The 26,765-nt window shown below is 43.3% G+C and overlaps 1 long non-coding RNA gene across 3 annotated transcripts; it reads right to left on the reverse strand.

The window, feature by feature from the left end:
* Positions 1–850: 850 nt before the first annotated feature.
* On the reverse strand, positions 851–26,765 carry LOC118284718. Of its 3 annotated transcripts, none has more exons than XR_004784933.2 (5): positions 26,636–26,765; positions 7,457–7,576; positions 6,132–6,269; positions 5,636–5,718; positions 851–1,593 (listed from the first exon to the last, which is right to left on the reverse strand). It is a non-coding gene; the product is annotated as an uncharacterized LOC118284718 (long non-coding RNA). The 3 variants fall into 3 exon arrangements; XR_007030243.1 differs by having other exon boundaries at positions 6,132–6,522; XR_007030242.1 differs by having other exon boundaries at positions 6,132–7,576.

Here is a 26,765-nt window from a genome sequence, read left to right on the forward strand (position 1 = left end):
CACAGTAAACAAAGGCCACGGTGGTTGTGGACACGTCTGACTGTGTGAACGACAGAGTTTGAAGTTGGATGCTCGGTAGGTTTCCATAAAGTTGGACCTGCTCAAATAAACGCAACGTGCGGCGCCCTTTTGTGTTACAGGCCGGAGCTATTGTCAAGAGGTGCTGAGTTAATATCCAGCTTTGAAAGGAACAAAGTTTGTCAGTTGAACATGCAGAAGAAGACCACCTGCCACACGACATGGTCCATATCTGTATTCACAATTCAACAGGCCCTTATGTAACTCTCAGACAGAGGGCTTCTTTCACTGACATTTGGCAAAAAGATCTATCTCTGCTTTATGACCATATTTAAGAATACAAACTAGTTTTCTGTCAGTGCATGTAACTTCAGCTAAGCCTTCTTACCATGTGTGTGCAGCTTCTTGTGTGTAAAGGTGTTAAAATCTTTGATTCAGTTCTATCAAATGAATAGCTCGTCCTCCGAGGGCGAGACGATGTTTACATCAAGAATAAACTCTTCATCCTAAACTGACCACTCAGCCATATAGTGGTTACGTGGTCAGATATATGGGTGAAATTATGGCCTGAGCCCTGTATTTAGTGTGGCTTTCTACCTACACCACACTAATCTCGAAGCGCTCAAACGTACTTGTGCACAAGGCCTTGCTTTGCTCCCGCTAAGTGTCTTCTAACCAAAATACATGGTTATTTATCCGAGGCTGGCAGTTAAGCTTCATGTGTGGACTTCCATATTTCTCTAAAGATGTCCCTGTGACACAAAAGGTGGGATCGACACTCGGCTAGACCTGAGAGCCGGAGAGAACCAAAAAAAACAAGTTACTTAGATGCTTAGGGTTTGTTGTTTTTAATTACCAAAATGGAGATGTAAAAATACTCCATTACAAATACAAAAAGTATTGCATTCAAATTCCTGACCCAAATTAAAGGAGTGAAAAACATTCTTATGTTAAAAAAAATCAAAGCAAAAAGAAACAATCCAAAATCTCGGAAGTAGAAAGATTCAATTTGAAAGTTTCCTTCAATTTCAAAAGACTCCAGTTATAAATGACTGCACATCAATCAGTTTAATGTAAAAAGGAACTCATGTCTAATTCACTATACTACCATGGTACTAATTTGCCAAAAATAAAGTAAATAAATGTATGCACAAAAAACAATGGGGCTCAACTAGTAGCCCACAGCTGACATAACTGACTGACTCCATAGTAACCTTGCACTTCCTGTTTACATCCTCCAAAGCACTCAAATTATGGGAGATGTCATTTTAAAACTCGGAGCATGATCAGCACTGGCAAATTCCATAAATATTAAAACTTTCCATGCAACACTATCAATATTTTTTGTCTCCATGATTAAGCCTGCAAATGTCCCATTGACATCACTCACACACAGATACTGTGCTCGCAACTTGTGGACACTTTACACATTATGAGTATTATTTTTTCCTCTTAATTCAACACATTTTAATGATATAGGTAAATTAAGAATTTCAGAAGAACGTATTTGTGAGACTGTAAAGAAGAGAAATTACAGGAGGTGGCATCAGCATGTCTTCTTCCTCTTCAGGTTCCCTGCAAACGAAAACATGTGTCAAGACCTTGTAAACTTTGGGCAGGCTGAATTACACATATTTAAACCTGCACGTTAGAGCTTTTTCAGTCATTTCTCAAACACCCAATCATTTTTTCACAGACCCAACGTCAAAACATTGCTCCCCAGCGTTGTGATGCAGTCCAATTGCCGAATTTGTGTCGTGTTTTTGCGATTCCTATTTCACTCAGATGATGGCTTATTGTAGAGCCAGAGAGTAGCACATTCAAATACACCAAACCAAAAGAGCAGATAAATTGTGGATCCTGGCACTGAGCAGCTCCTGGCAGCTCCTGACACAGATTAGACATTTATGTAACGTAGGATGTTCTACTGTAGATCAAGAATCTGGGAGGAAGGTACAAAAAGAGTGTGTTGGAAATACAGCTCCACTTAGTGTGTGTGTGTGTGTGTGTGTGTGTGTGTGTGTGTGTGTGTGTGTTGTTCTCTGTTTTGCGTGCTGGCACGGATGCAAGTCCTGCGATAAAACGGAGGCAAGCACACAAGAGGAGAGGGGGAAACCCAAGAGCCGACTAGCTCTGTTAAAAAAAACAAAAAAAACGGAAACACAGAGTGAGTCACACACCAGTTTTATATTTTGAAATCACAATCAAAGGGCAATTACAAATGTACAATGTGTTCAGATGAAATCCCTGATGGCGTCAAGGCTCTGCAGAACAAGCTGCTGTGAAAACGTTTTATCTTTATGTTGATGAAAGCAATAGAACCATTTACAGGAGATGAACCCAGTGGCTTCCCCTTCAGATGCACACTGCGTGTGCTTCGCATTGGTAAAGCCAATTTGGCGTGATGCACGATGGCCGAACACCATATTTTCCATTCTCCAATGTGCGAAGCCATCCAGTGCCAGATTCATTTTTTTCCCATTGCAAACCTCCCTAAGCACACTGATGGGGAATCTGCAGCACTGGCAGACTTGAGTGTAGAATCACTCCTCTTGTGTAGCTGATCGAAGCCAAAATTGTGCATGCCAGACACGAATCAATCATTTGGCATTAACTAAGTCAAACATGGTGAGAAAGCAACGCAGCCACGGCCCCGTGCGACCTGCTTCGATGAGTGTGGAACAGTCAGAGAGCATCATCGTCAGCGCTGACAGCAAACTTTTTTCTCTGACCCCCCGCAATGTTCCACAACCCATGTGGCAAACGCTAGTGTTCTCATGCGCCTCGAGTTCAACCTGCAACCGTATTCCTGTCTTACATTACAGAGCCTGATCCAACTTGTGCTATTCGAGAAATGCAGAGCATCTGCTCATACCTTTCGAACGGGTTAGTGTGTGAGAAGCCACTGGTGGCGTCATGAGCGAGTTCTTCTAAATGCTACGCTTCTACCGAATACACACGGCGGACTACGGAATACGGAGGGCGTCTTCACAAAAATGCACATTGATGTTCTTAATAAAGAGTGGTGATTTTATTTTGAAACCCCGCACTGTACTGGGAGACACGCAGCCTCTACTTACTGTACACATACTTACTCGTACAGCATATCCAGTCATCTCCACAGGATGAAGTAAAAATCCCAGTGACACCCATCGTTTTATTTTTTTTCTTTGTGTTACCTTCTGTTCATATTCAAAAAAGGCTGCATTTGTACAACAGGCAAATCATTCTTTGTGTGTGCTAATGACTTGAAATTTGTGATGAGTACCAATCAGGAAATAACATTTTTATCCACTGAACCATTTGACAGGTACGGATCCTTACAGTTTATAAATCATGAACTAAATCAACGAGGAGATAATATTGTTTTTCCATGACAACCATGATTTATATTTATCACCGTTCTGCAAATTGCGTATGAAATGATGATCATGTGTCATCAGGTGACTTGCCACTGTGTTGGGCTCCATTAGGGTTTTGATCAGGGGAAGAAAAGAATAATCTAATAATGTTTGACTACACGGATGAAGCCTTGAGCTCCGACACGGGGAGTGCATGAGTGGTAATAGAGTTGCCGAAACACTCGAGAAGAAAAAAAGAACAAGTCTGTACACGTTTTCTTCTGAAGACGAACATTTGAAGGAATTACGCTTTACACTTCCTTTGATGTGTATGTTAATTAGATGTGGGTTGCCAAGCATGCGCTGCATAACAATAAAACTATACTTATTGCAACAATGTGCAGAGCGCAATCTCACAAATAACTGGCAAAGGTTTCCCCAAATTACAAACGTCAGATTTCACATTTGGATGGCAAAGACATTTATTTCATTTTTTTTTTGTAAACTGTTGTTTCCCATGTTCGGATTTAGAGTCCTACTCAGTCCTCCGCCGAAGATGCGTAACTCTACACCCTCAATCCAAATCTCTCGACCCAGGCAGCAAGAAGAAAAGTGCAAAAGTTGTCGCCTGTCGTCTCGGGCTCTAACTAACCATGTCTCCTTCCCCACCCCTGCGAGGCCAGCTCCACCCTGCCGGCTGTTTGTAGTGGTAGCTAGCTGTAATTATGGAAGGCACTTCATTCCCACGTGTTTTAACAAGACCCACTCGTTCTGCTCCTCTCCCACCGCTGGAGGTGGCTGGTCACATGAGGTCTGGGTCACAGCCGGAGTTGGCTTCATTCCGCGGGCAAAAGCATGAAATGTATTCACCAAAGAACCAGAACTAATAAAAACTTCACTCTCGTAAAATCGGAGAGCAACTATTTGCTGTTTTGGATTGTGAGAAAATAGGTCCCCGGGAAACGTCCCGTGTGAGACCCCCAAAGATGGAAAGAGATGACGTCATTTGGAATCACTTTGTGTCCCTTTACGGTGGGTTTCTGTCTCTTACATGGCATTTTTTGTCTCTTTGAGGACATTTGTGCTCCTGTGGGGTTGTTTTTTTTGTCTTTGTGGCCATTTCAGTATCTGTGGACAGTTTAGTGTCTCTTTGTAGCCGTTTGGTATCTAACTCTGGACATTTTTTGTCTCTTTGCAGTCATTTAGTTTGTAGTTGTTTGGCTCAGCTTGTGGACATTTTTGTGTCTTTTCTCACTGTAGTTGCTTTGTATCTTTGTTGATGTATTGTTGTCTCTTTGTTGCTTCTCTTTGGGGTTGTTATGTATCTGTTTTCGGTCGTCTGTGTCTTTTATCTGAGCCACACGACTTTCAGATGAGAAATAATATTAAGAATCACTTCATACAGAGGCTCTGCCCCAGTGACCCAGTGAGGCCTTCAGGCAATCCGTCCGTGGTTTTGAGAATTAGTCCTTTTGTAAGTTGCCAAGTTTTTGTTTTTTTCTCAAGAGGATGCTTAAATCCTCAGTTTGCTGCAAATGTTTGCAGAAACTAAGCTAAGCTTCTTCACCATGGCAACATTCAAAGATGATGTAAATGTGCGAAACTTATTTGGTGGAGTAAAATGATCTTTAGTAGGACCCAAAGGTGTTCATGATACTGAAAACAGGAGCCTACACTTAAAAGTGGAGATATTTCTGTCAAGGCCAAAGACAACCCAGGAGAATCTGAAAAATGTAGACTGGTTTATATTTCCCTCACTTTCTCAGACCATTTTTTCCATGCGATCCCACTCAAACATATCGAGACCTGGCAGCTCACCCGAAGCTTTTCTAACATCTGTCATCTCTGTAATCTTCCAGCAGAAATTAAAAACTGGTCAAGATCAGAGTAACAATAATTTGTAATCACTATAATGAATGAGTCATGTAAATCAGACTTTATCATTTTCTTTCGGCTTCACTACAGTTTCCGTCCTATTTCAACTTTCATCTTCCCGCTTGATTGTTTCCCTAATGACGGCAATGTCAGTCAGTTGGTTGGTTGGTTCACCACTTGGGCCCAGACAGACTTCCAGAACAGCTGTTGGATGGATTGCCGTAAACGTTCTGGCATACATTCATGGTCCTGGAGGAAGAATCCTAATGACTTTGGTGATCTCCTGACTTTTCCTGTAGAGCCACTGGCAGGTTGACCTTTGTGCTTCAGATTGAAAGACATCAAAAGATCATGGGCAGCTGCGGCAGCGACTTAGGATACGGAGAGGATCGTCCACTTACCAGAGGCTTGGTGGTTCGATCCCTGCTTCCTCCAGTCCCCATGTCGAAGTATCCATTGGCCAAGACACTCAACCCTAAATTCCCTGTGACGCCATGAATGTGACAGAAAAAACAGTATTAACTTTATATCCCCTCCATAATGCAAATAAACATAAATGAATGGTCAGTTTGGACCTAAAGTTGACACAAATTTTGTCAGATTTCTTTAAAATGGTAATATTAGTTTTTCAAAAAAGCATATAATCATAGCTGCCTTTGAAATGGACTTGAATGCAAAGCCGACATATTTTTGAATGTACCAATGGATCACAGGATTAGACAGTGGCCTGGCAGTAAAATAATATAAAGTCATAACCATGTGCCGGGGCCTCTCTGCACCGGCTCCTTCTAAATGCATGTGTTAATTACAAAGTGCTGCTTGTGACTTGTGAAGCATTACATAACATGGCAGCCCAATATGCTGTATCATGAGTTCAGCTGCTCCCTACAAACCTACCACATTCTCTGCCTGGGGGCTGCATTGAAAAGAGACAGCAAAGGGTCAGGGTCGTCTTCTATGGGGCCTGCTGCCTCTCGAAAAAAACAAGCCGCCAGCCATTGTGTAGGGGGTCCACACTGTTTCATGAGCTAAACCCTGTGGAAGTACAACTCCACAGTAAGTAGAGCTTTGTGTTAATTAAAAGAAAACGGACAACATGGCAACATATTCCGTAAGAAAACGTGTTCAGACTTTTGTTGACATTGTAGACTTTGCACTTTTTAAAGCCCCCAACAGTTCCATGTCACTCTTGCCATCACACCCTGGTTAAGTCCACACAGTCTGTATCAGCCAGGAGACAGGCAGTGTTTAGGCTGGAGATTTGGCTGCTTGTTCCGAGATTCTAAGCCTTGATGAGACATGAAAAAGTTTTAAGTGTGTCCACAAGATTAGAAATAGTTTATTGCATATTTCCTTCCTCAAAACAATAACATATTTTGGATATTTTTTGGTGTGTTAATGAGGCAAACACACCACGCAGCTGTGGACCTATTAGCATATTATAACAAAGTTGGCACATTATGCTGCACAAGAGAGCTGAAGTGAGACGGGATTGTCTTACCTCTGCTGTCTGGTTCCTCACCAAAAAAATTAAGTTTCCAAAGAATCATTTTGCTGTCTGTGGTTATGTTAGTTATGTTTGGACCCGCCTCCTGTCAATCACGAGCCAGTCAAGTCTAAAATCCAACCAAGCCGCGATGCTATTGTCAGCTGCAGTCGGAAAAAATTAATGGCGGAACAAACCAAACACAATTACACAGATTTATGTCTTCGAAGTGTAAGCTGCTTCTTTATGTAACTATATAATTAGAGTGTGTTTACTGTATTTCTAAATAGTTTGTTAGACAAGTAAAGGGAGTGTGGGAAATAACAAGTATCAGTGCAGGAATTAAGCTAAATCCTTTTTTTCTTCTGTTTGTATGCAGACACACAGATGGGTGATTATACACGTAGGTGTACAAAGGCTATAAACTCAGAAAGTACACCCTCATCTTTTGATATTTGTTTTAATGATGATGATGATGATGAGTGCACAAGATAAAGAGAGTTTCCACCAGTCCTTAGTTGGGAGAGTTCATCTAAATATTATCATGAGCACATAATACTTGTGCACATGTGAAAGTGTTCAGCAGCTGCTCGCAAGAGAGGAATACATCAGACAAGACCGTAAAGGAAACGCTATCACACAAACGCACAGTCTCACACTCCGTCGACGAACACAAACACACACACATCTCTGCACATACACGCTCACACACTTTGACACGTTGTCATGAACTCACCAGCCGCCAGTTATCAATTGAGTGCAAATCCCCTGTTGGCAAGGATCCCGTGGCCTGGATGTTTGCGCTCCGGAGGGAAACCCCCTCCCGAAAATGTGGAGTGTAACCCCCGCTGAGAAACTGTGGAGGGCATAAAACTTATGATGAAGTTTTACAGACTGAAATCAGTGGGATGAAATGTTACCTCATCACCTACGTCTTAACTTTTGGTGTATTCACTCTATACATTGTGCTAGATACATCGGATCGCTTGCAGAGCGAAGTTTTATGTGAGTAGTCATGTCCTTGGCTGAAAAGTCTGGTTGCATCACTGCTGTGGTACACTCTGTGTTTTATAAGCCTATGTGGAATGAATACGTGGACACAAATTTGAACAACAACCAATAAAAAAATAACCCTTCCAATCACTCGGAGGATGTCAAGGTTACTTTTGCATCACTTGTGTATGAATGAACAACCCCAGTGACTCTTTCAGCAGCCGAGGAACAGCTTGGATTCTTCCTTGCTCCTGCTGACTGTACACTCGAACCAACCACACAAATACTGTTCCCTGGACTCACATGTGGCCTGCAGCCCCTGTTCTTGGCTCACACTGGTCCTGCTGTTCACTGCCCCACTCATTTTTTTTTCTTTTACTCTTTGGCAAACTGATGTCATAAATTCAACAACACATACAGGCTGTAATAATTAAGGGCCAGCAGGATATGCTAATCAAAGATTCCAAAAGAGAAGTGCAGTTTTTTACAGCTGGAGTCTGTGTTGGTGTTGCTATGTTCACCACGAAATGCCCACATTACACGCCTGAAGTTGTGGGACTGAAGTATTGGTGATGTCACCAGGAAGCAGGAAGGGGATATCCTGAAATCGAGATCAAATATTGTTTTTCATTCTGTCACATTTTCTGTTGGGTTTTTGCAGCTTTGATGATTTTTGGATGTTCTACGAGATCCTCCTTCCCAGTGACCTGCCCGATGATAAAGCAATAGAAGTTAGAATCCCCCATCAAAGCAAAATTAGGAGAAGAATCCTGAAGTGAAAGAGGCTCATTGAACTACTTGTGAGCAATTTGTTGGATTGTCATGAAAATCTGGAAACAGAGAGAAGTGCTCACTCAAGCAGCCTGTGATCATCTTTTTCCCCCTAAAATGGTCTTGATGTCATTGGCTCAATTACTTCTCTGACTAAGAGGGCAAAATTTGACAGGTTTAATTCAGACTCTGGACATACTATGCAAACACCACGGAACATTTTGTCTCCGTCTAACCCGAAGAAATCCCTGGCTAGAACTGATTGGGGGAAATTGTTACGTTCTACCATAAGATTTGACTTTAGAAACAAACAATCTCAAAAGCACAAAGTTCATGGAGATCAAGGACTAATGGACCCTTGTCCCCCTCTCATCCTAATCCCATCCATGATCTGCCCAGCAGATGTTCACATTCACGCCACACCGACAATCCCACCCTATGTAATGCGGATATATGTGTGCTGCAGTTAAGGGGGCCCTTCTGAATTCCAGGAGCACCCGTCTCAGATATTCAAACTATTTCCCTGTGGTGTTTTAAGCCTAAGGGATGAATCCCTTAGCCACTTCAGTCCGGCAGGACTGAGGTGAGAGTGCGAAAATCCCATGTTAATTATATGCAAAGATGAGTTTATTAAAGAGACATGATTTCCAGATGGAGCCGCATGCAGGCAGGAGGATATGAACGTCACAGACTTGATTCCAGTTCACCAATCATCCCCCTCCCCATGCTTTACTTCAAGGCTTTACGTAGAATGAGTAATGGTATTCTTGGGATAACGCTTGTTTAGACAAGCGTGCATGCTCCTTTGTGAGTTGAAGCACAAGCGCACACAAGGTACACAATGCATACGTGCACGTGACTCTCCCATCGCTCATGATTTTACTTGTAATCTCCCTTCTCAGGCCTGTTTGATATACCTTGCATAGAACCTGATTGATGACCAACATCTCACTGAGGTTTGGCAGAACTCCTATGGAAAATCTAAACATTGCAGCCCGCATGCTCAATGGTCTTGATAAACACAATGTCTGGAAAGGGGTATTCTAGCACAGTGCAGGTGTGTGAATTTGATGTTTTAGTAGATTTGAAAATCAACATTTTTATCCAAGCTTAGATGAAAGGAACATAAGGGCATAAATTGCCCATTCATCACACGCCTGTTACAGTAATGCCACTCCTCGGATGTCTGTCATTTATGGCTGCTACTTGCTACTTCTCTACGTAAAATCATAAACTCTGGAGCAGTTACTATGTAATGGTTTGCAGTTGAAAACCAGATGTCTGCTGGTGAATGCACAGTTGGAAAAAGCGAATGGGAGGAGGACCTTTTTCAGGAGAGGGAGGGAATAGATGAGAGAGGAGGTCCAGCTTCAGGGGGTCGTAAGGGGATTGAGTTTCTGAAGATGGACGATGGCCGGTGGGATAACACATATGGTTTAAAACTGTGTTGCCGTCTTTGTTCAAGCACAGATGGGCAAAAACGAGGTTGAAAATATGCAGACAGCCACAAGTCATGACGGTCTGAAGAATCAGTGGTTCCAGGGGGCAAAGCATATGTCAGAAATCCCAGTCTGATGAGTGTTTAATGTGGCTGATGACACACTCACATCTCCGGACCACAAAACTCTGAATGAACAAAAAAATGTCCATGAAGATTTTCCTTATACAACTCCAGATGACAATATGCTCAGAATTAAGAAATGTACTTCATAAACAAGACATAGACTGTAGGTGTTGAAGTACTAACGCCACATAATGGAGACAAAACCATCCTGAAGACTTTCTGTGGTGTTCAGTGGAACATTGTGCCTGAGTCTAACCTTGATTCAATCCAGCGCTCCCATTCAGACCAGGTCCCTGCGGACTGGAACCACTGATGTGAGTGGGACAGAGGAGGAGGAGCTCTTGGGAGGGAGGGATGAAGAAGGGGGACTTTCCCACTACTCACTGGGAGCTACTCATCCGCTCTTTTTCCCCTTTCCTTCGTTCTTTTTCTTTTTCTAATTCTAACACCCTGCATACTGTCTTGTTCTAAGATGTTTACATCTTCACTACTTTTTTGTCAAACTAGTGGTGTGTCTATAGGGATGGCCATGTTGGTTAGTCAGTCCACTGCCTTGATCTCATCTGAAATGTGAACAACTTTTCGATGGATTGTCAGGAAATTCTGTACTGAATTTCATGTTCCTCAGATGATGAACCCTGATGACTTTAGTGATCTCCTGACTTTTCTATAGCACTACAGAAGAATTGGGCGATGTGATGTTGTTTATTAAAACATATTGTCTATTAAAGCTAGACTTTAAAACTGGTTTATTAGAATGCGTGAATAACTTTTTCCAGGTGGGAGTGTGAGTATATGTTTAACTTTTGATATGGTTCTTAATTTGGAGGAATAAGGATTGGTCAACTCTTTTGATATGCAGTTCAAAGGTGAGGTCTGACGAGCATCAGTGCTGTGTAATGCTCTAAAACCTGACTGAAACTTCTCAAGCATTTTAGCATTCTGTAATGAGTATTTAGCTTAAAGCCTCACAGAGGCCTGGCAATAGATGCTGGTTTCATCACCAGTTCAGGCATGTGAGCACAAAGAGTACAGTACACTGAGGTCAGGAAGCAGTAACATGGTCCGGAGGGGTACACAAATATGGAAAATAAATACACTTATGAGAGGTGCAGGCCAAACTGAACAGAGGGGGACTGGATGGTTTGATGGGTAGATCATGTCTAGACTGTTCATGGCCTGCATGAGCTCTGCTCTTTGAAGTGTGTGATGGTGAAGCTCTCGGGGCATATGTGCAGGGCTCTGATGAGGCTTACTACAGATCTTCTGTTTTTAGACCATCATCTAAGGGTTTATAGTCTCTGAGTCAATCGCACTGCGCCCCCCTTTTCTTTTCCCCCTTCCATTCATATTCCTTCCACTGATTTCTTTGCCCTTCACTCTCCCTCCATTGCCTTCCCTCCTGCTAGTTTCCATCTTCATTGCAGAACTGGACCCCACTACATTCCAAGCAGATGTTAGATGTGTGTGCATACACTGAATATGTGTGTGTGTGCGTGTCTGAGTGTGTGTATCTGTGACTTTTCATCAGTTACAAATACAAGACTTTTACCTGGATTCTCTATATCATTTAATGTCTGATCTCTCTTGTCATACTCTGACTCTGACATGACAATGAAATTCATCATGGTTGTGCAGTTGAACAAATGAACAGGGTTTTCAACAATCCCGTTTTTGGAGTGGTGGAAACATTTCAGAAAGTCACACAAAAAGTATTTCCCTGTTTAATGGGAGGTTTATAGAAAGGGTGAGGTAGCACTTTCCAGAATCTTCAGAAAATTACAAGAAGGGTGGGAGGCCAGCAGGAAGGAGGGGGGGGGGGGGAGAGCAAGGGATGGGAGCATGGAGGTTTGTCTTCTCAAGTGGGAGCTGCTGGCAGTTTCTGGGTGTTTATTAAAATGGTGCGTGTGTAATGCGCACTTTGAGAAATAATGAGCTAAGTGAATTAAACAACTTGATTTAACATTTTCTGTGGTCAACTTTGTTGTAGTTTGGCGTCTGCGCCTTTCAGCATTTAGTCCCACAACTGAGGGGAAGTGATGTGATGTCAGAACACAGTGGGGAGATGGGTTTTTGGAGCATGGATAAAGGAATTAATATACGGTACCCTGTAGAATACTGATGAATGACAGATGACTCAAACAGAAGTGTGAAACGTGTGTAGTTGCTGATGATAAAAAGAGCAGTGTCACAGATTTGACTCAAGAGACAACAACCAGGAGCAGTGAGGAAAGACTGGTCTACAGGCATACAGAGAGACAAATCATCCTTTCTGGCACAAACCAGTGCCTCGGGCGCTTCCTGGCACACCTCAGTGGAATTAGCTGGTAACCGAATGAGCTTCATTACATTGACAGCATGGCATGAAGGGAGGTGGGTCACTGAGTCTAACATGGCATTTAGTTTTGCTGACATCCTCCCCACCTCCACCACCAGTTTGGCTCAGCTCAGCCAGAGAACATCCCTTTTCAAAACGTCAAAAACCCAGATTAGAGGAGCATAAAAAGAATCTGACTATAGCAGTGGACAGGGGACACTGAAACATCTGAAGGTGGTCTCTTCAAGAGGAAAAGCTGAGCTGTCGTTTCATGTGTACTTCATCCGTATCAAAACTTAATTGGTGCCAACATTTCGATAGTAATGCAGGAAGTATATTTCCCTTCCCAATATATGTAAAGAGGCAGAAAGTAGTTTTGGAGGTTGCGGTTCTGGATGCCGAGTAGCAAGTCCGACTTTCATCCAGGAGAGTGGAGTTCACACCTAATCACAGAGCTGCAATTAACTGTAACATTTCACTGACAGTTTCCGTTTTTATTTGCCTAACCCTAGACTCTCAAGCAGCTATAATCAATATTTTTATGATAACAAGAATTAACTGTGTGACTTGTGAAAACAATGTGAAAGGGTTTGCTCATAGTGTCAGACCTACAGACAATTATCATGCTAATCTCCCCTCGACTTGAGGTTTATTGAGAGCTTCAGCTCTGGCTGAAACTCTCAATAAACCCCTGGCCCACAACTTTACTGTTTTTGGTTCACTCTCACCAATTGTCATCATGCCATTTCAGGCCCCAGGCAACTGCTTTCAGCCCCCAAAAAAGGAGAGAGCAAAAAAATCGACTGTGCCTGCTCAGCTCCAGACTAGCTGGTGAACCATGGTGAAGCTGCTGAAATCCAAAGTGCCAGATATGTCCCTCAGGAGTTGGTAGAGACCAAAGACAGAGCTAAAAGATTTGAGCGTTGAACTCAGATTCATTATGTGGTCATAACTGCGACTCCACGTGACTGTTGTTCCATAACTGGAAGTGTGAGAACAAGTTCATAAGTTCATCATATCAACTCGAAGGGTGATGTCAATGTTGTGCATTTTGTTTTGTTAATTTCCGCAAGAAAAGCAAGAATTAAGAATATTAGCAGTGGAGGTTAAAAAGGGCTAAAAATCAACACAGAATTAATAGTTAATATCTGCAATGGAGACCGTTTCTTCGATCAGATTTCTTTCACACTTCTATTGGACCACATCATTGTCTGCCCCGCGGACGATAATCTGTTCAAAATGAACCTTTTTCCGTCAGACATTAACCAACGATTTGCTATGTCTTTACACAACACAGTAAAGCTCTGCACCTGATGCCCCCCCCCCTCCCCCCCCGAGTCAGAACTTCTGTTAGTAATTATCTTGGCGTATAAAGTCTTATACACTTCCTGATAAAGGACAGGAAGTGTATGATGCTCACCTACTTCACAGCTTTCCAGGCTTCACCTTAATCACCTGTCAGCTTGTTTGCTGGGTGCTAATTTCTGGGAAAATTAAAAACCAGGTTGGTTGAAAGGAGGTGTGCTTCGGCTCGATCGTGAAAAGCGCCGTAATTGTCCTGCTTGCAATATTTGAAAAATGTTCCACATTCGTATATGGTTCGCCGACACTTCTCACAACAGATGACCCACAAATAAACCCTGGTGACACAATGTTGAACTCACGTTGAACCCAATCAACGGTGCTCCTCCACAGCATTATCTAAACACGAGCAGGTAGTCATTACAATACACAGAGTGTGCTAATAAGACTGTGAGCCACCGTGACTGCCAGGAACCTGCAGCACACACTGGCACCGACTCTGTGACCATCTGGACCTCTGCTGGAGGAATGCAACCCAAATTCTTCCACAGGATATGGCACCAGTTGGCGTTTTCTTGATGGGGAACACAACTTCTGGGTCAATTGCATCTTTGAAGAGGTGTACAAACACGATGAAATAGCCATCAATGCGGATTCTACTTATGTGACAGCAACAGAGAAAAGCCGAAACTCTTGCTTAGGGCAGATGAGGACCGCAAGAGATAGAGAACAAGCCTATAGCCGGAAATCAATAAAGGAATCAAGATAGTGTCATTAAGAGCACCAAAGAATTACAAAGCAGTGGCCAACTGGCTAATTCTCCATCTCCCGGTCCAACCTTTTTATTCACAAACCCACATGCTTGGCATCTCAACCTCTTATCTACTCACTTTTCAGACTTTTTTGTTTTGTCTTTCGGTGAAAGGCATGAAGGCGTAATCTGACTCTCGGATCAATATATCACAGTGAGATCAAAACCCTCTGTGCTTTTCTGTAGCCAGAAGGGCTCATCTTTTATTTTTTACTTGAGCTACTTGCAAGGGGTGTTATGGGTGTTACACACTGATGTTTTGTATTGGTAAATTGCAAATAAATGGAAGGGTAATATGTGTGGGTGCAAAGAAAAGAAAATAGGGATTCTGCAGGCAACTTAGCAAAATGTGCCAACAACGAGCAATGGAGGCGGAGTCTGTCCAACATGAAACCTAAAAGAAATGCTTTGGAATCACTTTTTTTGCCGAGATAGACGAGGAGATAGAAACTACTCTCAAACCTAAAAACAAATCGGCTGCCAGCAGCTCTGAAGCTCACTGACTAACACACATCGTATTATATAATTATATTATATATTATATATATATAGAGAGAGAGAGAGAGAGAGAGAGGTACTGATCTTCTCATTTAGCTCGACAAGGAAGCAAATCCAAATGGCAAACTGTTGGCAGGCGTATGGAGTGTGTCTAGAGTGGAGTGGAGCAATGCAACTCCCCCTCTACAAGCAATACACAGGCTTATATGGATGTTTTTTTATATGACAATGAGTGCAATATAATGTATTCATATAAAGGCCTGTGTGCAGGAGAAAAAAGTTTAGTTTAATGATTTCAATCAGCACGCGTCCATTGCCACGCTGTATCGATGCACCGGCCTGTGCACAGGGCTCGCGGTCGGTCTTGGCTGTCTGCTTCACCGCCACTTAAATCACCATTATGTCTGCCGACTGCAGCTTTTCAGACCGAGGACTTGATGTACTTGCAGGGCCAGTTCGGCACATGTACGTAAAACTAGTGTGAACGCTTTTACATTTTTGAGCTGGTATTGCGAATCAAAATGTCATAAAGTTTTTCATTTGGATGACAGCTTCACTGTGCCTTTGTCCAGCCTCACAGAGCGGCTGCGCAAGGAATGTAATAAAGATGATTCAAAGCTGCTGCCTACACACCACATGCAACATAGAAAATTATAGGATTTAAAAAAAAAACGATGCACCAGAGACAAGAAGAGACGAGACAAATAGCGGTTGCCTACACCTTTTTCGGTTAAGGTCAAACCTTCCATCCCCCTTCGCCTCACACGCCTTTTGATGGCACCGTATATCTCATGAGTTGTATAAAAATGCACCACCTGTGCCTGTCGGTCCTCTGATGAAGGACAACGACGGATAAAGAGAGAAAGAGATGTCGGCTCAGATATGTTTAGGATGGCCTGTCTTCACAGTATATACAAAGCACTAGCTGAATATATGGAGCCTGTTGACGTGGGAGACACTTAACCCCCCTTTTACTGTCTGTCCGTCGCTTTGCTCACCCCTTCTCAAACATACACACACACACACACACACACACACACACAAACAGAAATGCTTGGTAGGTTTATAACCCAGGAAGTTTGAAAGAGCAGACATAAATGCAAATGCTCTTTGTGCTTTTGCAATCAAATAGCTATGTATATCGTACTTGCACAACAATGCATATAGTGTGGTAATGTAAGCTCAATAGATCCAGAATTCCTCGACTGTCACGTTTTGTTTCACTCTCCTCGTCCATATGCATTCAGTCCCACACACAGTCTTGTTTGCCAGGCTCATCAACCACAAGCAGATGTCATCATTTCCTCTCCTTTGCCTCTGGAGTATTCGATCCTTGTAAAGGATGTACATTCCCAGTTTCAGGATCAGCTGGTGCTAATGATTTAAGGAGGAGATAAGTTGCTTGCTGTGAAGAACCTTCCCTAAGAATGAACACCTGACTCTGCAGGTACCCTCAGCTCGACATGGTGTTCTAGCATCTTTCAGCTCTTTTATGTTGTTTTTGTTTTACAGCCGGCAGATGTTTTCAGCGTGTGAAAAAATAAGCAAACTATAGTATTCCACCTGCTTGGTACCAAATAGCCGACATGAAAAGTTGGTGAGCACAGTGGAGCGTTTAGCAGCTACGGAGAGAGCAAAATTAGATTTTAAGAGTAGAATATTGGACTAACATTCATCAGGTGACCAGAAACATGACTCCAATCAAATGTTAATGTTGCTCAATGTCTGGTCGACGGTGTACCATTGTATCATCATTATTTGTTGGCTGGATTACCAAACCAGGCACAGCAGGGCATAATTGTCTTTTTATAGAATCTTGCGACTGTGTAAAAATTCAGCTGTAACACTTTTTATTAATCAATTAATTATTTGACTTTATTTTGTGCTCGTAATGTCTTTTCCAGACTATTGAATATGAGTTGTGCTTCGTCAAATTACCACATACTAACTGACGGAGCCGGGTGGTATTCGAGTGCAGGACTACTGGTTGGTTCCTGGGACTAATCTAAGGAAGGTGCCATCTATGGTGGGCTGCGCGCACTGTACTTTTAATTCATAAAAGGCCTAAAGACAACTTTTTACCCACCCAGGGCCCCAAACAAGTTCATGTGGCCCCAGGTAGTAGTTCTCCCAACATAATCCTCATTGCTCAGAACAATTCAACAGTTTCTGCCATAATTAATGATTCAAACCTTTTAAATAAGGGGTTAGGGGTTAGGGGTTATGTCCCAGACTTATCTTACTGTAACTTAATATAATTTCACTCATGGAAACTAGCTTGACAATTGGGTAATGGTTTGTTTTTGGAGACTAAGGAAAAAAGACAGGAGTAAAAATACTCCTGTCTTCCCCCCCCCCCCCAGGACACAACTGTTAAACCATCCCATAAGGTCTTACATGATCTCATAGGATGACATCACAGCAGCACTTTGGTGAACCCCTTGTCTTTTTTCCGTTACCACAACATACTTGGCCAAACACCGGAATCGCGGGACGTACATGCGGACGACGCACACAAAACAGCGTTTTGTGTAATGACATCACCATGCTGTCCTCACCACAAGACCACACTGTTGATGTACAGTATAATAGTGATCCTCACACAGATTTGACTTCATCCCTTCGGCATTTGAAATGGTACCACTGAAGCCGCACTTCACTCAGATGTTACCTGTTGTCAAAACAGAGAAATGTTCCTTTGAGGGAGTTTTTGGGGGGGTCCGAACATGTGGAGCTGTCACGATCTAAAAGACAAAAGGAAGGTAATGCTGCACGCGTGTGTGGTGAATTTGTCATTTTTCAAGTAGGGGAAAAAGCAGCGAGGGGAGAGGAGAGGAGGTGGGACAGGGCAGGGCTCCGGAGCCACGGCTGGAAAACTTTGGGCGCGCAGATACACTGGAGGAAGGTGGAGCTCATTGTCGGAGAGGCAGCTTTGTCGATATTTCTCCACCCCCTTTTCTCTCTCTGCACCCTCCCAATGCACACACAGATACGGTTTTCCTATATTTCCTCCGCAGCCTATCATGTAATAGTAGAAACATATGCGCAGTGGTGTGCTGACATGTGCGCAGGCCCTGGGTCCACAGGGAGGGTGAGGGATACATGGTGCACTGCAAAACTGCTATTAATTCTTCTCCTCCTTTCCTTTTTTTTCCCTTCCTGTTTCCCCCTCAGGCTCCTCTCTGTCGTGTTGTTCTTTTCACATTTGACTTAGTGCACAATTTTTCCCACTTTCCCCCTCCCCACTTTTTGCCCGTCCCATATGTAACCAAACTTGCCTGATCTCCGTTTTGCATCTCTGTTTCTCATTTCTGTCGTCCTGCCTCCGCCTTGCTCTTTAGCTTTCTTTCGCTCCCTCACGTTTTAATGTTCCTCCCCGACCCACGGTTTCAGCCATCGCCTCTCGTGCGTTCAAAACAAGTTGCACTAAGGCTGAGAGATGTTTGTAAAGGAGAACAAAAAGTCCTTGACAGCTGCACATTCGCCTTGGCTCCTACTTTTGAGAAAAATTCCGTCCCACCCTTTTGCATCACTCTCTGCTCCGCCTGCCTCACGTTCTCCCAGCTCCCACGTTTTCTCTTTCCGTCAATTTTTTTTCTCCTTCCTCCACTCCCCGCTTCATTTCTCTGTCTCCCCTCCCTTCTCTCCCCTTACTCTATGACACTCTTTTTTCCAGATCCCTCCTCCCCCCTCACCCTCTTCATTCTGTATCCCACCCTGAAGGTTCATTTGCTTCCATTTCTGTCTGGTATAACAAACATGTCCTTTGCTAATGACCATGACCCAATATTCTGCTGTCAGCATGACAACCAATCAGGGTGAAGTGTGAGTGACTGTAACTCCAAGACAGTGTGGGAGCAGCATCCTGACTGACCAAGAGATGTTCTGTCCGTGTGACTCATGCCTGTCACAGCTTTGGTCTGGCACAGCTCGATGGCGACTTATTTTCTTTGAGGCTTGTCTCATTACTGTATACTTTGGCTTTGTGGGTGTTTACTAAAAAAAAAAAAAAAAAGGGAGGATGACTCTGGTCTCTGGGACAAGAAACACTCACTCCATGGGGGAATGTAAACAGCAGCATTTTACAAGAGTTAGTCACTATTCTCAGGACTTCCTCTCAAAACCAGTGAAATGCAGTGGTAGCAAATTACCACATGACTGAAACATTAATAAATAAATAAAAATCATGATGCTGGCAGCCTTTCTGAAGGTCCCTCGGGGGGAAAGCTTAAAAAGAAGAAAATGTATCAGAAATGCCTGTTTTACATTCAGCTGCTGAAGGGGCATGTCAGTGTCTGTCTCTGACTGACAGCAGCTGACAGGCTGATTCTCGTCGCGAGAGCGAGACCGAACGAACTCTGCACCGCAGCCCACAGGCCAATGGGCCGACAGTTCGCTGTAGGCGGCACGGATGTTCTGGAGAGAGAACGGCATGTTGTATGTGGCCTCTCGCGAATGTGGACTTCTGGCCATGTGTTGTGTTGAACCCATACATACTGAAATACATACTCTGCTCTGACTGCACAATCTCAAGTGTCAGCCGCCAATAGACACACTAACAATGTTGGTGATTTCTTTTTTCTTTTAATACAGATGATTTCTAACTAGGAAGCAGGAGACTGCAATGACAAGACGCGAGTTCCTGTTTGAGTGTTAAAATAAGACGGAGACTTTGACTTAAAGGGATAGTTCAGTGATTTTGAAGTGGGGTTGTATGAGTGACTTATGCATAGTTGATATGTTACCTTATGTAGATGGGGATCAGCGATGTCATTAAACAGAGTTTGGAGGAGAAGTGGAAGTAGCGAAAGTCTGAGTCCCACTGTTGCAGAGGGGACCACAGAAAAACACAACAAAGCAGTGAAAAAATACATCCTTTAGCGTACAATTGAACGGACATTTATTTATTTTAGATAAGCATTTAAAAATTTGGCGAAAAAGACGTTTATCGGTGGTCCTGTCTACAACAGTTGGACTCCGACTTTCGCTACTTCCATTTCCCCGACAAACTCCGTTAATGACATCGCTGATCACCATCTACATAAGGTGACATATTAACAATGCACAAGAAACTCATACAACCCCACTTCAAAATCACTATCCCTTTTATAGACATGCTAGTGAGTGATGTTACGACTCAGGGGTTTTGGTGTAGTGGTTAAGGCGTCGGGCTCCCATACCCGAGCTTCAGGTTTACAGCCTGTTCAGAGCAGTAAAATCATTTACTACAATAAAACTTTCTCCAAAATCGCTTACTGCCCCTTTAAGTTGTAAACTTTTAATAAATAACAACTCTGGTAGACTTGAATATCTATTGTCATTGACAAACACTTCACGTCATCTATTTAGGATCAGTTTTTAAATTTAGCAAATGACCGGGAACTACCGCACCCGTGTGAGGATGAGGCTTCATCCGACAACTACTTTGGGCTTCTGGAATTAGACAATACTCTATATCATGCTCTTGTGGCTGCTCGTCTTCATCGCTCGTCCCAAGCTGTGGTCACTGTGGATGGATGTGGCGAGGATGCTGCCTGTTTAGTTTTGAGCCGCGCTTTTGGTAGGTGACACCCAATTTAGGTTGTCAGGGGATATCAAATTAAATTAGATTTATGGAAAACGCCAGGCCTGCCAAGATCATTTTTCTTTAGGTGGGTCTGACCACATCTTTAAAGAAAAAGAAACAATCATGGGAATGTTTTGCTGCAAAAGCTGTTAGAGAATGGATTTCATTATAATGTGCCTGTAGACTTTCTCTTTCTTCTACTGTGTCTGACCTGAGGTGAGTGTTTGGATTCCTGAGCTTGTCGCTGCTCTATCTGGTCCTGCCCCAGCAAAGCCCGGGGTCAAGGCACAGCACAGAGGGTCAGGTTTTCACATTAGCCTCGCCTTTGTCTTCCCCACCTCTCGTCACTACCTGCACCCCCACCTCCTGCAATACGCCAAATGCTCTAGAGTAGAATGCAAGCCCATTGTGTCGGCGTGGTGTCCAAATCCATATAAATTAACAGAAATATTTCCTTATATTTTCCACTGACAAAAAAATACATATAAACATTCAGTTTTAAAGCTTTTGTAAATGGAGGTTTTATCAGGAAACCATCCTGTATTTAGTGGTAAAATCTTGGGGGTGCGATTTCTCTGTAATCTCTCTAATAAAGTTTCTTCCATCATTCAGCAGGCTGGTTCTTTTTTATCGGTTTCCAACAATCGCGCTACAGCGGACACAGGCGACATTACGATAAAATAAATCAGTCAACTGGAGGCTACATCACACAGCCGTGGCTAAAACAAATGGGCTTTTTAGCTTTGATCATTCGAAATCCTTGTCAAACGGTCAAAATCTGTAGTGCAGCTTGGTTCCTAATTTGCCCCACTTTCCACCGCTGACGTAAGGTGATAGGCATCTTGTGGCTACATATTTGTATTGTGTGATGTGGGCTTGTTGCAGGCATGTTTTGTCCTCACTCCGAAGTTCACCCAAGCTCCGGGACATGGTCTTTAGCACCACTTAATGAGCCTCGACTTCAGCTGCCTTTTTTACTGCGAGCTGTACAGCCAACCAATGCATCATTAGCCTCCCTTCTCATGAAATGCATCGGGTTCAGAATCTATTTATTGTCTAACAAGGAAAAAGGAAGTTTCCATGTCCACAGTAATGAAAATAGACGAAGGAGATCCGGTCAAACGTGATTCCCTCGATTCTGACGGTTCCAAGTTGTTCTCTGTAAAGTTCCGTTTCCAAGATGAAGTTCTAACAGCAGTTTTTCCTCTTCTCCCTCCTCTTTTGGTGCTCATGATACATTCATCCTTCGCTGGCATCATCTGTCTTTTCTGGGAAAACATGGTTGTATATTCTGGTTTGATTTTTCTTAATGTTTTCATAATTACATGTTTAGGCTACGGCTGGTGAGGCCCTCTACACGGGACTGGCAGTAAGAGTTCACGGCAAGGTAAGGTGCACGGCCCGGCGTGGAGGCAAAGTTCAGCGTACGCTCACGTCACCAGGTCGCAGGAAAGTTCCACAAGTTCCGCATTCAGGCTACATCGCAGGCTGCTGTCACGTAACTGGTATGTCGAAAGGTCAAAGACAAACAAGGTAAAATATGAAACTGAATGCAATAGCCATGCATCGCTTGCAGAAACCTTTTTACGAACCATCTCTTCCAAGAATACTTCCGTACCTCATACTGCTCTTTCTCATCTGGTGTCAGGTGGAATGTGATCTACTTGATCTACTGTGGCCTGGATCGTGACTGATCTGTACACCTCTCTGGACAAAAGCGTCTGTGCATAAATATAGATGTGTGGTGAGACGCCTTTGGCGATATGTATCAAACAGGATGTGGTTGCTTATTACCAAACCAGTTGAATAAGGCCACTCCACTGATGCAGTGAGGTGCAGACGCTTAAGACTCCAGCAAAAACAAGTTGAACCTGGCTCCAATTTTGTCCTGAACACAAACACAACATTGTCTGCCAATGCATTGCACCGGCCAATAATACAGTGAGATGTGCCAGTGGACGTTACGTTACAATGTTATCGCTCTATTTCTACTGTTTCCCTTGAGGTCATCGAGAATAACTGCTGCTGTGATAACTTCCATAATTGTAAAATATATGTGTATATTCTGAGACATTGTACCGGCATGAAGAAATAATAACTTTGCTATCACTGAGACAGATGAAGGTGACCATGAACATATGTGGAAGATGGCCACGAACATTTTTGCAATCGTACGTCAGCATCGTCAGCGTTTCCTCATCCACCCGACAAAATGAGACTGACACTTTTTGAAATGCACCCCCACTCCAGAGAGTTGTCTCATGAAAAGCCTGCGTTTTTGGATGAACACAATGCAGCTTTGTGTGAATCCAGAGAAACACACTCACTGACTGCTGGAAATATGAAGATCTTTGGCAGCCCCGAGCTAGTCATCGTTTGAAGAGCCGGAGGAGTTTGTCGTGAAAAGAAACATCTCAGGCAGGCAGCATGCACGATACAGATTGTACAAGACAAGAGGGATTATGAGAAAAAGGGGACAGTAATGATTGAGGGTCCCACAGGAGGACAGGAAGCCAGTTGTGGATTGCAAGGCTGAGCTGATCAGAGGGGCTGAAAGGCCTCGTTCACAGAACCCACCGTCTGTTAAAGACATCAGAGCCCTCTCCCCTCGGATACCAGTGCTTCCAGGACCGCTCGAGCATAATCTCAGTCAATGCCCTCACACACACACACACACTCACAAACCAGGAAAAAGTCATGTTCGCAGCATTATTTTTTTCACAAATGCAACAACATAAACAACGCTCCCTAATGTACTAGAAATACAATTTCTAGATATGGATTGGATTAAATGAGTCTTGCAGATAAGGAAAATCAGTCCAGACTGCAATTAAAAAACCCAGTGGACTTGTGGGAGAGTGCTGACGTGGATGTTTCGCCTGCAAAGAGATGCTTTGCAGTTGAGTCATCCCAGGCAGAAGGAGCCAGATCCTGGGCAGGCTAGGCCCCTCTGACCCCTCCCTGGTTCTCCCCTGGGCGCCCCCCTCGCCTCTGATTTACACTGTCCGAAGTGAGTCTTTGCTGATGTTCTGGATGCCACCGCGCCTGGGAGGTCGTCCCGAATCATGACGACAAGTGAGCCCCCCCCCCCCAGCAGGAAGCTGGCACCATGTGGAACTCGAGAGGGTCTCCTCTCATGGACATGGAGGCGGGCCATTGGCTCCCACTAGAAGCAGCAGACACGCAAACAGGTGTGGGTCTGTTTCACATAAACTGCCTCTAACAGGGCCTGGGACCCCCAGTGGAGGCCTGACACCTACACATGTGTGTGTGTGTAACCGAAGGCACGCACACACAAACACGCACACACACGCACAAACACCTAAAGCTGGCTGGGTGGGCCTGCTGTTTACTGAGACAACAGGAAACATCACGGTCATCACCATTTCAGCATTCTGATTGTTTGTTTCAGTGTCTCTGGTGCATCGTCCGCCTATGCCTGGTCCTTTTGCATTAACCTCACACACACAGACAGTTCACATAAATTACCCAAAAAACAAACCTTATGTCTCACTTTGACATGCTTCCGTTTTATCTGCTGAGGCTTTTGTGAACTCTGCTGCTGAGATTGCTGCATGTCCCTCAACACAAAGGAGGTCAACGGAGTTTTAGGCGAGTGTGTTCTGCTCAAAGGCATCAAAGTTTTAAAAAATCATTGTCTTTCCAAAAACGGCTTTCCCCGTCTCCTAGAACCGAGCCTATATAATCTGCAATGAATCGACATTAAATATTACATATCATTACGTCCTGAATCAAAAGAGAATGGTGAAAAATGCACATTTTGTATGTATGTAGGTGCAAGTGTATTTATGGATGAAAATAATGTGGATATGTGAGCAGAACTCACCATTACATAACCACCGATAGATATTCTGTTTTAATTTGAAAATGCTGCTGTGTTTTACAGTCTTGAAAGTATTTTTCCTGCTATTCAAACCATGCTTTGGCTTCCATTCATTTCCAAACAGCATGAAAATCATTTTGCAGATTCATCATGTGCATTTGATCATGTGTACTTGTGAATTTCATGCAAGTTTCAAGAGTCAGAAAATTGATCTTTATGCATTGCAGAAAAATATTAAGCAAAACTGTCAAGCATTCAGGAGGCGTAGTGCTATAACCATAACCGTTATTGCAAATGCAAGAACAACTTTTTCTGGTCTGGTGATATTAGAAAAAAAGATATTGTCAGAAAACCCCACGAAAAGATTGACGCAGCACATATTAATCCGCCACAACATTAAACCCATAACTGGTTTTAATGTTGTGGCTGATCCGTGTCTGTGTTCCTGTTTTTGAAGGAGTTCATTCTAAACCACCAGTAAAATTATTTGAAGCTTGTTTTGCAGTTTCACATCTTTTTCATCTTTTTCAACTAGTTCCCACCAGTTACTAGTGTTTCATGTTGTGGCTGATTGGTGAACTCCGTCCTGCTGCTGCTGTAAGTTGTCCAAATCCACAGCTTGGAGTACTTTCACTCTGGTTTCGCAAACATTTGCAAAACGCTACAGTGCCCGGCTATATACAAGGGGACAAGTAAGCCTTTTTTGAAAGGTTACATTTATTGATGCATCGTCATTTAAAAAAATAAACAAAATTAGTTGGTCACTGTACAACATTCCTGTTATGGTCTTTTCTTGGGATTTGATGATAAAAACACAAGGTCAAAAAGGACTTTATCTTTAGGAATAGTGTGACATCGAGGAATATGTTTTTTCTTGTCAGGAGTTACTGCTGTTTGAAAACACAATTGACCATTTTTACATTCAGAGATTTTTGTATGGATTACACAAACAACATCCATCCATTATCTATACTGCTGCTTATCCTTTGAGGGTCGCGGGGGGGCTTTTTTTCTGTCTTTGGACAGAGCCAGTTGTTTCTAGACTTTATGCTAAGCTAAGCTAGCACACTATAGAAAGCCAATAAGAATATCTCTCTTAAAATGGCGCTCCATCTTGTTAACGTGCTCTTCTCTCCTTTTTTTTCTTCTATTTTTTGTTGCCATTCAATACCTTTTCCATTCCTCTACAGTTTGCATTTTCATTGCCCCTCCTCCCCCATCCCCCTTTACTCCTCCTCCTCCGCTCTGCTTTCCTCCCTCGCTCCATGTGTAAATGTCTGCTGAGGGGGTTTGGGATGGTGGGAAAGCAGCTTGTAGGATGTTTTTTTCTCTCCCCCCTCCATGTTAACGTGTTCACCGGCTGGACAGCACATTCTTTCCACCTCTGTCGGCCTCACGGGTCAAGCAGAACCATACCTCCTCTCCTCTGTCCCCCTCGCTCCCTCTCCCTGCTGGTTAATACACTGATCGGACTCTGCTAAGCTGCCGTAGTTGGGGGTGGTGGTTGGGGGGCGGGGGGGCATTTTCGTTTGAATCACACTTTCCAGCGGTTTCCCCCCTCCTGTGCTTTTCAGGTGCTTTTAGCAAAAGAGTTTTTGGAAGAAAAGAAAGAAGAAAAAAAAAAAGGGGAAAAGGCTTTAAATATAAACATGTGTTGCACGCCAGTGAACGTGAGTGTTTCCATTCCAGACGCTTGGTTTATGTCTGCCAGCTAAAGCACAAGACACAGGATGAAGAGAGGAGGGGTTGGAGGGGATAGATATGGTCAGAATGAAAAGACAGAGGACGCAATAGAAGATGGAGAATGCTCATTAGGTCACAATGAATGCAGACTTTCCTAAAACATGTCTCTTTCTCTTTTTCTGTCACTCACACATGCAGTACAGTAACACATCCACACCTCACAGCTGAGTAGTAACTGAGACAAGGTCTGGAGAGTGTCGGCCATTTCTGCTGTTAACATCTTTAAACATCTATACAGTCTGCTCAGCCACTTTGTTTACTTTATTTGAAGTACGATGTCTGTCCTGTGAGCACACACACACACACACACACACACACACACACACACACACACAAGTGGAGAAAGGACAGAATCGAAGCCGTCGTGATCACAGCGAATAGAGACGTACTGTGCTGCAGGAGTGAGTCACGGAGTACTTATGGAGACATTTCCCTCATTGTGGGTTTAAACACTCCATCAACCCCCAAGTAATCACCAGTATGAACAGACACTGACTAATACTCACAAGAGGCGATCCAACAGCTGCCGCATAAAGAAATCAGAGGAAATCTGAACCCCATATTCTGTGGGAGAGCGGAAAAAACCTAGCCTCTTGTTCCGCTGTCCATTCTGAAATGGATTAGATTAAGTTTTTG

This window comes from Scophthalmus maximus, chromosome 20, assembly GCF_022379125.1.
Source record: "Scophthalmus maximus strain ysfricsl-2021 chromosome 20, ASM2237912v1, whole genome shotgun sequence".
NCBI lineage: Eukaryota > Metazoa > Chordata > Actinopteri > Pleuronectiformes > Scophthalmidae > Scophthalmus > Scophthalmus maximus.